The sequence below is a fragment of the Aotus nancymaae genome, unplaced genomic scaffold (genome assembly GCF_030222135.1).
Source record: "Aotus nancymaae isolate 86718 unplaced genomic scaffold, 86718_ANA_hifiasm-v0.15.2.pri h1tg000108l, whole genome shotgun sequence".
Lineage (NCBI taxonomy): Eukaryota > Metazoa > Chordata > Mammalia > Primates > Aotidae > Aotus > Aotus nancymaae.
In genome coordinates, this window is record NW_026988523.1 from 31,108,906 (window position 1) to 31,120,516 (window position 11,611).

At 45.3% G+C, this 11,611-nt stretch overlaps 1 non-coding gene across 1 annotated transcript; it reads right to left on the reverse strand.

Moving 5' to 3' along the window:
• Nucleotides 1-1,193: 1,193 nt before the first annotated feature.
• LOC135272341 (U6 spliceosomal RNA) lies at nucleotides 1,194-1,296 on the reverse strand. The gene has a single exon (XR_010340502.1). It is a non-coding gene; the product is annotated as a U6 spliceosomal RNA (small nuclear RNA).
• Nucleotides 1,297-11,611: the final 10,315 nt, after the last annotated feature.

Genomic DNA, 11,611 nt, shown 5'->3' on the forward strand with positions numbered 1-11,611 from the left:
ACCATTGCACTCCAGCCTGGGCAACAAGAGGGAAACTTTGTCTCAAAAAAAAAAAAAAAGAAAGAAAGAAAGAATAGGAATGGAAAGTAAACCTTTAGAAAGCTTTATAGCAAGTTTGGGCTGGGCACCGTGGCTCATGCCTGTAATCGCAGCACTTTGGTAGGCGGAGGCAGGCAGATCACTTGAGATTAAGAGTTCGAGACTAGTCTGGCCAACTTGGTGAAACCTCATCTCTGCCAAAAATACAAAAATTAGCCGGTGTGGTGGTGTGCACCTATAGTACCAGGTACTCAGGGGGCTGAGGCAGGAGAATCGCTTTGAACCTAGTAGGTGGAAGTTGCGGTGAGATCACGCCACTGCGCTCCAGCCTGGGCAACAAGATGGAAACTCTGTCTCAAAAAATAAAAAGTTTTATAGCAATTTTGATAGAGTAATTGTCTGTTTAATCTAAAATTTAAAAATCGGGGCTAGGTGCCGTGGTTCATGCCTGTAATCCCAGCACTTTGGGAGGCTGAGGCAGGCGAATCACTTGAGGCCAGGAGTTTGAGACCAGCTTGCTGATGTGGTGAAACCCTGTCTGCTAAAATTACAAAAATTAGCTGGGTGTGGTGGCAACCACCTGTAATCCCAGCTACTCAGGAGGCTGAGACAGTGAACTTGGGAGGTGGAGGTTGCAGTGAGCTGAGATCGCATCACTGCACTCTAGCCTAGGCAACAGAGTGAGACTCCATCTCAAAAAAAAAAAATTGGGCTTAATTCTCTTTTCTTTTTTTTTTACAATTAACATTTTATATTAAAAAAAAAACTGAACTCACTGCCTTCAGACTGTAGGAATTTAAGGAAAAAGAAATTGAACTCACCATTGGTAAAAGGTCATCAAATTTTTTTTTTTTTTTTTTGAGACGGAGTTTCGCTCTTGTTACCCAGGCTGGAGTGCAATGGCGCGATCTCGGCTCACCGCAACCTCCGCCTCCTGGGTTCAGGCAATTCTCCTGCCTCAGCCTCCTGAGTAGCTGGGATTACAGGCACGCGCCACCATGCCCAGCTAATTTTTTGTATTTTTAGTAGAGACTGGGGTTTCACCATGTTGACCAGGATGGTCTCGATCTCTTGACCTTGTGATCCACCCGCCTCAGCCTCCTAAAGTGCTGGGATTACAGGCGTGAGCCACCGCGCCCGGCTGTTTTTGTTTTTTTAATATGGAACGCTTCACGAATTTGCGTGTCATCCTTGCGCAGGGGCATGCTAATCTCTCTGTCGTTCCAATTTTAGTGTATGTGCTGCTGAAGCGAGCACGGGTCATCAAGTTTTTATGACAAAGGAAATAGATGCCCTGATATTAAAAAGACAACAAGAATTAAAAAGACCTTTAGTTCTCAGGAACCAGTACTAAAAACCCCTGATTCAAAACCCCCAGAAATGAGGCAGAGATGACAGATGAACTCTTTCAACCTGTGTTAACAAATAATGCAATTAGAGGGAGAGACAGGACAGCACGAAGAACAGCATCACCAATTTTAAGAGATGAGGGCGACGACCCTACTCAAAATTCACCACCTTTTTCTTGGAAGGGACCTGGAAATTAAGTACGACTTGAAAAACAGTGACTAAGAGAACATTTATATTAAATAACTCTTCCCTTAGATGTGGCCTGGCCACAGGACCAAATCTGTAAACATAAGGTGCTTTTTTTTTTTCCTATGGTAATGTAAAAAGTCAGTTAAATTTCCATTTTTCTTTTTCTCCTTTTATGATTCTTCATCATTCAGTTTAAAAAGTCAGATAATCTCGGCAGGATGCAGTGGCTCATGCTTGTAATCCCAGCACTTTGAGAGGCCAAGGAGGGCGGATCACCTGAGGTCAGGAGTTAGAGACCAACCTGGTCAATGTGGTGAAATCCCATCTCTACAAAAACTACAAAAATTAGCTGGGCTTGGTGGCAGGCACCTGTAATCCCAGCTACTCAGGAGGCTGAGTCAAGAGAGTCTCTGTCGGGGCGGGGGGCGGTGGTTGTCAGGTAATCTCAAGAGACATTTTTTACTGTTATAAATTATAGGATTTTCAACATTGTTTCTATATGATTCAGCATCATTTTACAATTTTATTTAAAAGCAGTTGATTGGCGGGGCGTGGTGACTCAACGCCTGTAATCCCAATACTTTGGGAGGCCAAGACAAGACAATTGCTTAAACCCAGGAATTCAAGACCAGTCTGAGAAACATAGTGAGACCTTGACTCTTAAAAAAAAAAAAAAAAAAAGGCCGGGCGCGGTGGCTCAAGCCTGTAATCCCAGCACTTTGGGAGGCCGAGGCGGGTGGATCACGAGGTCAAGAGATCAAGACCATCCTGGTCAACATGGTGAAACCCCGTCTCTACTAATACAAAAAATTAGCTGGGCACGGTGGCGCGTGCCTGTAATCCCAACTACTCAGGAGGCTGAGGCAGGAGAATTGCCTGAACCCAGGAGGCGGAGGTTGCGGTGAGCCGAGATCGCGCCATTGCACTCCAGCCTGGGTAACAAGAGCGAAACTCCGTCTCAAAAAAAAAAAAAAAAAAAAAAAGCCGGGCGCGGTGGCTCACGCCTGTAATCCCAGCACTTTGGGAGGCTGAGGCGGGTGGATCACGAGGTCAAGAGATCGAGACCATCCTGGTCAACATGGTAAAACCCCGTCTCTACTGAAAATACAAAAAAAAAATTAGCTAGGCATGGTGACGCGTGCCTGTAATCCCAGCTACTCAGGAGGCTGAGGCAGGAGAATTGCCTGAACCCAGGAGGTGGAGGTTGCGGTGAGCCAAGATCGCGCCATTGCACTCCAGCCTGGGTAACAAGAGCAAAACTCCGTCTCAAAAAAAAAAAAAAAAAAAAAAAGGAAAAGAAAAAAAAGCAGTTGATTCAGGCCTACCTTAGGCTGAAAAAGTTTCTTACTTTCCTAGAGACAGTACCTCAGCTTGGTCCAAAATATTTCTCCCATTACTGTTTCTGAAAAAGGATGTTAGAGATTATATATATATATATATATTTTTTTTTGAGACGGAGTTTCGCTCTTGTTACCCAGGCTGGAGTGCAATGGCGCGATCTCGGCTCACCGCAACCTCCGCCTCCTGGGTTCAGGCAATTCTCCTGCCTCAGCCTCCTGAGTAGCTGGGATTACAGGCACGCGCCACCATGCCCAGTTAATTTTTTGTATTTTTAGTAGAGACAGAGTTTCACCATGTTGACCAGGATGGTCTCGATCTCTTGACCTCGTGATCCACTTGCCTCGGCCTCCCAAAGTGCTGGGATTATAGGCATGAGCCACTGCACCTGGCCCGAGATTATATTTAAAATCACTGAAGACTAAGTTCAAGACCAGCCTGAGAAACATGGTGAGACTGTTTCAAAAAAAAAAAGTTGAAAAATTGAAAAAGTAATTTGGGCTGAATTTTTTATGTCTTTGTTTTTCATTTTATAGTTCCAGTAACTCATTTTAGTGTATTTTACAAAAAGTTTGGCCCATAATGCATTACAAGGGAAAAAAAAATCCTTTTCTTTACCACATACAGTTTGAGAAGCAAGCACTAGTATACATTCCTTCATGTTCCTCCTGCTAGAGCTCAATTGCATGGTCACATCTAACTATAGCAGAAACTAGAAATGTGATCTAGCTATACGCAATAGGAAAAGAGAGGCCGGGCGCTGTGGCTCACGCCTGTAATCCTAGCACTTTGGGAGGCCGAGGTGGGTGGATCACCTGAGGTCAGGAGTTCAAGACCAGCCTGGCCAACATGGTGAAACCCCATCTTAGAAAAAAAAAAAATATATAGGAGGGGGCTGGGCGTGGCGGCTCAAGCCTGTAATCCCAGCACTTTGGGAGGCCGAGGCGGGTGGATCACAAGGTCAAGAGATCAAGACCATCCTGATCAACAAGGTGAAACCCCGTCTCTACTAAAAAATACAAAAATTAGCTGGGCATGGTGGTGCACGCCTGTAGTCCCAGCTACTCGGGAGGCTGAGGCAGGAGAATTGCTTGAACCCGGGAGGCGGAGGTTGCAGTGAGCCTAGATCGCGCCATTGCACTCCAGCCTGGGTAACAAGAGCGAAACTCCGTCTCAAAAAAAAAAAAAAAGAAAAGAAAAGAAAAAAATAGGAAAAGAGAAGAACACAGATGTTGGTGAACACTAGAAGTCTCTAGCGTGCTTAGCTTGCACATTCACAAGCACAGCATAATGTGTGAAATGGAAGACAGAGGACTAAGTGCCAAAGGGGAGGTTGAGCTGCAGGAGGTATAGCCATGCTACTTTCTTTTGTCTGTTTTGAGACAGAGTTTTGCTCTTGTTGCCCAGGCTGGAGTGCAGTGGCGCCATCTCGGCTCACTGCAACCTCTGCCTCCCGGGTTCAAGCCATTCTCATGCCTCAGCCTCCCGAGTAGCTGGGATTACAGGCGCGCACCACCACGTTCAGCTAATTTTTTTGTATTTTTAGTAGAGACAGGGTTTCACCATGTTGCCCAGGCTTGTCTCCTGAGCTCAGATGATCTGCCCACCTCGACCTCCCAAAGTGCTGGAATTACAAGCATGAGCCACGGCGCCCGGACTGAGGGCCTGTTTTTTTTTTTTTTATTATTGTGTCTCAGTGCCTCGTGGTTTCTGGCCAATAACTGATACTCAGTGAATCGTTGTCAGGTAATAAACGAATTGTTTTCAACTTTTGGACTGTCAAAAGAGTAGAGACTCTCTTTCTTTTCTTTCTTTTTTTTTTTTTTTTTTTTTGAGACGGAGTTTCGCTCTTGTTACCCAGGCTGGAGTGCAATGGCGCGATCTCGGCTCACCGCAACCTCCGCCTCCTGGGTTCAGGCAATTCTCCTGCCTCAGCCTCCTGTGTAGCTGGGATTACAGGCACGCGCCACCATGCCCAGCTAATTTTTTGTATTTTTAGTAGAGACCGGGGTTTCACCATGTTGACCAGGATGGTCTCGATCTCTTGACCTTGTGATCCACCTGTCTCGGCCTCCCAAAGTGCTGGGATTGTAGGCGTGAGCCACCGCGCCCGGCCCGAGACTCTTTCTTATCTGTCCCCTGTCTAACAGTAAAAGATTTGAGAAAGAGAGGACAAGAGGTTGAGATGACAACAGAAGAAACTAAAGCTTAGACTGAAAAAGGCTCTAGAATTCAGGTGTGTAGGACAGACTGTGCCATCTCAGTGCCTAGAGAGGGGAGAGAGGCTGCTAGCAGCCTACTCAGCATCCAATCTTTCATGCTTCCTTACTAACCGAACCTTAAATTATTAAGGGTGGCAATGGTCCCAACTGAAAAACTGAACAGAGTCCTCCCTTATCCATAGTCTCGATTTCTGTGGTTTCAATTACCCACGGTCAACCGTGATCCAAAAATGTTAAATGGAAAATTTCAGAAATAAGCAATGCGTAAGTTTTAAATTGCTGCCATTCTGAATAGTATGCTGAAATCTCTTTCTGTCCTGCTGTCTCCTGCAGGGACGTGAATCACTCCTTTGTCCTGTGTTTCCACAGTGTGTATACTACTCACCCATTCATCACTTAGTAGCCATCTAGGTTATCAGCTGGACTGTCGCAGTAGTGATATCACAGTGCATGCATGCAAGTCACCTTTATTTTACTTAATAATGGCCCCAACATGCAAGAGTAGTGATGCTGGCATATTGCTATAATTGCTCTATTTTATTGTTAGCTATTGTTGTTTTTCTCTTACTATGCCTAATTTATAAATTAAACTTTATCATAGGTATGTGTGTATAAGAAAATGAGTTTACATAGGGTTCAGTACTATCTGTGGTTTTAGGCATCCACTGGGGGTCTCGAAATGTATCCCTGTGGATAAAGGGGACATTGTATCTCTCAGAGTCCACTGTAGATAGGAGCAGCAATACAATGTAGATAGAAGTATTCAGGTGGAGCTTCTCGGACAGCTTTGAAATGGCCAGCTTAGCTGAGACGTCTCCCTTTTTACTTTTGTCTCCTCTTCATTCCTGCTGCCAGGAGCCTGATGTGGCATCTAGAGTTTGCAAATCTTGCTACCAGGAAGCAATTCCAAGGATAGAAGGCATGAGATTGGGATGGCAGAGAGTCAGAAGGAACTTGAGTCTTTAATGAGATGTAGCCATCCCATCAGCCCTGGATTGCCTATTTTGACCTTCGTCCACATAAGAGTAAAATAAACTTTCAGTTTCTTTAAGCTGCTCTTAAATAGATTTTCTGTTTTCGCTTGTTTGTTTGTTTTTAAAACGGAGTCACACTCTGTTGCCCAGGCTGGGGTACAGCGGTGCAATCTTGGCTCACAGCAACCCTCACCTCCTGGGCTCAAGTGATTCTCTTGCCCAACCCTCCCAAGTAGCTGGGATTACAGGTGTCTACCACCATGCCTGGCTACTTTCTTGTGTGTGTGTGTGTGTGTGTGTGTGTGTGTGTATACTTTTTTTTTAAGTAGAGATGGGGTTTCACCATGTTGGTCAGGCTGGTCTTGAACTCCTGACCTCAAGTGATCCACCCACATGGTCTCCCAAAGTGCTGGGATTACAGACAGAGCCCCTGCGCCCAGTCGGATTTTCTGCTTTATGAAGCCAAACTGAATCCTAACTAATACAAGAGAAATATTGATAGAGTACCTCCATATGTTAGGTATTTTACACATATTACTTCTTTGTATCTTCATGAAAGTGCTACCAAAGTTGGCCAGATTACACCTTGCTACTATGTGTCGTTAGGTAAGTTACTTCACCTTTCCGTGCCTCAACTTCCCCATCTGTAAAATGAAGATGATATAGCACTTCCTCTAGAGCTGTGAAGATTGGACAAATTCATGTAGGTAAAGTATTTAGAATTGTGTTTGGTACATAGTAAGTGCTCGGTGTTAGCCATTGTTGGATTTGCAATAACACAATCATATTCAGAGGCCTATTATAGCTCAAAAAGCTTTAGTAATTTGTTTAAGTGGTGACATATAAGTGGTAGGGCCAAGATTCAAACTGAGAGCTGTCTGACTTTTAAAACTGTGCGTTTCCTCATTGTACCTGGGAAGGACCCAAAGTGGGTCAGCTGCAGGGTGGAGGGACTAGAGCCGGGATGGGTAAATGAAATCCTGTCTTTTGCCCTTGTGAGCCTTCCCAATGGAGGTGCTGAGGTCCATTTCGCCCTCTCGTGGCCATAGGACTCACTGTGAGCTTCTGGCAATCAGTGAGGGAAGCCAGAGGGGAGGACTCAAGTCAGCAAAGGGTTTGGCTTGGCCCATCTATGGAAGAAAGATGGGGGATTCAAATAGAAAGGAGACAGCTAGCAAGGTCAAAGGAACCATGCTTAGCTTAATGCTCAGCGTCATAATCACAAATCCATTCCCAGGGCTACAAATATCAGCCTCCCATAAAAATGAAACCTAGAAAACTCCAGGCAGTTGATAAGACTTTTAAAAACATATGAGGCTCTCAAGAGAATAAATGGGAGATACAGTCCCCTCCCAAGGATCTCGTTGTATAATTAATCAATTTGAGCAATCAAAAGGCAGAATTGTATATGGTTATGAGCGTGATTCTATAGTCAGATTGTCCAGGTGTGAACCCTGCTACTTACTCTATGATCTTAGGCAAGTTACTTAACGAATCTGCACTTTGGTTTCCTCACTTAAAATGGTGATGATGGCCGGGCATGGTGGCTCACGCCTGTAATCCAAGCACTTTGGAGGCCAAGGTGGGTGGATCACCTGAGGTCGGGAGTTCAAGACCAGCCTGACCAAAATGGTGAAACGCCGTCTTAAAAAAAACAAAAAGAAAAAAGAAAATGGTGATGATAATACTTCACAAGGTCATCATATTTTTGTTTTTGTTTTTTTGAGATGGAGTCTTGCTCTGTTACCCAGGCTGGAATGCACTGGTGCCATCTTGGCTCACTGCAACTTCCGCCTCCCGAGTTCAAGCGATTCTCCTACCTCAGCCTCCTGAGAGGTCATTATGAAAATCATATGAGGTAACATTTGTAAAGTAATTAAAACAGTAACAGTAAGTGCTTGAGTGTTTTAAAATAAATAAATATATGCAAAACAATTATACATTTACAATCATAATTTATAAATAACATATAAGTGAAACACTCATTGTGTGGTTTAGCTCCATAAGAATTCATAATTGGAAAAAATTACAGAAAAAACGAAATCAAGAAGGGTTTCACTGAAGTAATGAAACTGAACAATTGGTAGGATTCGAGTAGCCACAGAAGTGTGGCCCAGATCTGGGGATTAATAGGCAGAAGTATGGAGGTAGCAAGCAGCTGGCATGGCTGGGGACAGATGAGGCGGAGAGTCAGAGGGAATGCCAGACAGTAGGACTGGAATTGGAGAGTGGTGAGACCGAGGTGGAGACCTGATTATGTAAGACTTTGAAAGCTAGATTTGCTGTGATAGGTGATGGGGAATTGTTGAGATTTTTCAGAGGGAAATGACATGATGAAACGGAAGTTTTGGCTGGTCACAGTGGCTCACACTTGTAATCCCAGTACTTTGGAAGGTCAAAGCAAAGGGATTGCTTGAGTTCAGGAGTTCAGCACCAACTTGGGCAACATGGCAATACCCCATCTCTACAAAAAATACGAAAATTAGCCAGGCGCGGTGGCACACACCTGTAATCCCAGCTATTTGGGAGGTTGAGGTAGGAGAATGACTTGAACCCATGAGGCGGACATTACAGTGAGCTGAGACTACACCACGGCACTCCAGCCTGGGCAACAAAGCAAGACTCCGTTTCAAAAAAAAAAAAAATAAAGCTTTTAGTTTTATACACTGAAAACTCTGGATGAAGGATACTTTAAATTTCAATCAACAGCCCTTAATCACAGCTTAGATGTAGAGGACCTGGGAGAGGAAGTCATCAAAAGGAACCCCAAGGTTTCTTGGAAATAATAATAGTGTCCTCACCAGGCTTCTCCAGCAGGGATCCTCCCAGTGATAGGTCCTTCCTGGTAAGTTTAGGAAGCCAAAGTTTCAGAATCAAGAATTCATTCGTGTTTACTACTTATTTATTTATTTTTAGGGACAAGGTCTCTCCATGTTGCCCAGTGTGGAGTGCAGTAGCTATTCACAGGCATGCTAATAGCTCACTACAGCTTGGAACACTGGGCTTCAAGGGATGCTCCCGCCTCCACTTCCTAAGTAGCTGTCACTACATGAGTTTGCCATCGTGCCTGCAGGCTTTAATGAATGGTTTAAGAATAGTTTCAAGGCCGGGGGCGGTGGCTCACGCCTATAATCCCAGCACTTTGGGAAGCTGAGGCGGGTGGATCACGAGGTCAAGAGATCGAGACCATCCTGGTCAACATGGTAAAACCCCGTCTCTACTGAAAATACAAAAATTAGCTGGGCATGGTGGCTCGCGCCTGTAGTCCCAGCTACTCGGGAGGCTGAGGCAGAAGAATGGCTTGAACCCAGGAGGCGGAGGTTGCGGTGAGCCGAGATCGCGCCATTGCACTCCAGCCTGGGTAACAAGAGCGAAACTCCGTTTCAAAAAAAAAAAAGAATAGTTTCAGGCCGGGTGTGGTAGCTCAGGCCTGAAATCCCAGGATTTTAGGAGCCTGAGGCAGGTGTATTAACTGAGATCAGGAGTTCGAGACCAGCCTGGCCAACATGGTGAAACCCCGTCTCTACTAAAAATACAAAAATTAGCTAGGCATGGTGATGCATGTCGGTAATCCCAGCTACTCTGGTGGCTGAGGTAGGAGAATCCCTTGAACCCCGGAGGCCGAGGCTGCAGTGAGCTGAGATGATGCCACTGCACTCCAGGCTGGGCGACAGAGTGAGATTCTGTCTCAAAAAAAAAAAGAATAGTTTCAGATTTACAGAAAAGTTGCACAGATAGTCCAGAGGGTTCTCATATACCCAGCACCCAGTTTCTCCTGTTATTTTTTTGTTTTTGTTTTTGTTTTTGAGAAGGAGTTTTGCTCTTGTTGCCTGGGCTAGAGTGCAGTGGTCCAATCTTGGCTCACGGTAACCTCCACCTCCAGGGTTCAAGCAATTCTCCTGCCTCAGCCTCCCAAGTAGCTGGGATTACATGAGCCCACCACCATGCCTGGCTAATTTTTGTATTTTTTTTTGAGATGGAGTCTTGCTCTGTAGCCCAGGCTGGAGTGCAGTGCTGCAATCTCGGCTCACTGCAACCTCCACCTCCCGGGTCCTGGTTTAAGCAGTTCTCCTACCTCAGCTGCCCGAGTAGCTGGGATTACAGGCATGAGCCACCATGTCCAGCTGTTTTGTAATTTTTAGTAGAGTTGGGGTTTCACCATGTTGGTCAGTCTGGTCTTGAACTCCTGATCTTGTGATCCGCCTGCCTCGGCCTCCCAAAGTGCTGAGATCACAGGCGTGATCCACTGTGACCAACCAGTTTCTCCTATTATTAACATCTTACCTTTGTGTGGTACATTTGTCACAGTTAATGAACCAATAATTACACATTATTATTAACTGAAGTTCATACTTTATCAGATTTCCTTAGTTTTAAATTTCACATCCTTTTTCTATCCCAGGATCCCATCTAGGATACACACATGATATTTATTCAGTGTCTTCTTAGGCTCCTCTTGGCTGTAGCAGTCGTTTCTGCTTTTTATCCTTGTCATCCCACGTCAGTTCACTGACTAATAGGAGCAAAACTCTATCTGAGCTAACCATGCACAGGATATAGAATCAGCAGATATTAAGAGTTGAGTCGCCGGGCGCGGTGGCTCACGCCTATAATCCCAGCACTTTGGGAGGCCGAGATGGGTGGATCACGAGGTCAAGAGATCGAGACTATCCTAGTCAACATGGTGAAACCCCATCTCTACTAAAAATACAAAAATTAGCTGGGCATGGTGGCGCACGCCTGTAGTCCCAGCTACTCAGGAGGCTGAGGCAGGAGAATTGCCTGAACCCAGGAGGCAGAGGTTGCGGTGAGCCGAGATCGCACCATTGCACTCCAGCCTGGGTAACGAGCGAAGCTCTGTCTCAAAAAAAAGAGTTCAGTCTAGATATGTGAAGTCTATGCGGCCACAGATCCTCTCATTGAGAGCTCATATCTCTCAGTGCCCCGTTACAGTCTTTTGTTATAATGTTAGGGCACTTTAGGATTCAGAGGCAGACCTCAGGGCACAGACTTCCTCACCATCTGTCTTGCTCCTGCTCTTATTTATTTATTCATTTCTTGAGACAAGGTCTCACTCTGTTGCCCAGGTTGAAGTGCAGTGGTGTAATCACCCCCACTTCAGCCTTGACCTCCTGTACTCAAGCTATCCTCCCACACCTCAGGCTCCCAAGTAGCTGGAATTACAGGTGCGCACCACTATGCCCAGCTAATTTTTATTTTATTTATTTATTTATTTTTTAAAGACAGGGTTTCACCATATTGGTCAGGCTGGTCTTGAACTCCCGACCTCAGGCGATCCTCCTGTCTTGGCCTCCAAAGTGCTTGGATTACAGGCATGAGCCACCACGCCCGGCCAGTTTTTTATTTTTTGTAGAGGCAGTCTCCCAGTGTTGCCCAGGCTGGTCTTAAACTCATGGGCTCAAGCAGTCCACCTGCTTTGGCCTTCCAAAGTGCTGGAATTGTAGGCATGAGCCACCACACTGGGCCTTCCTGTTCTCA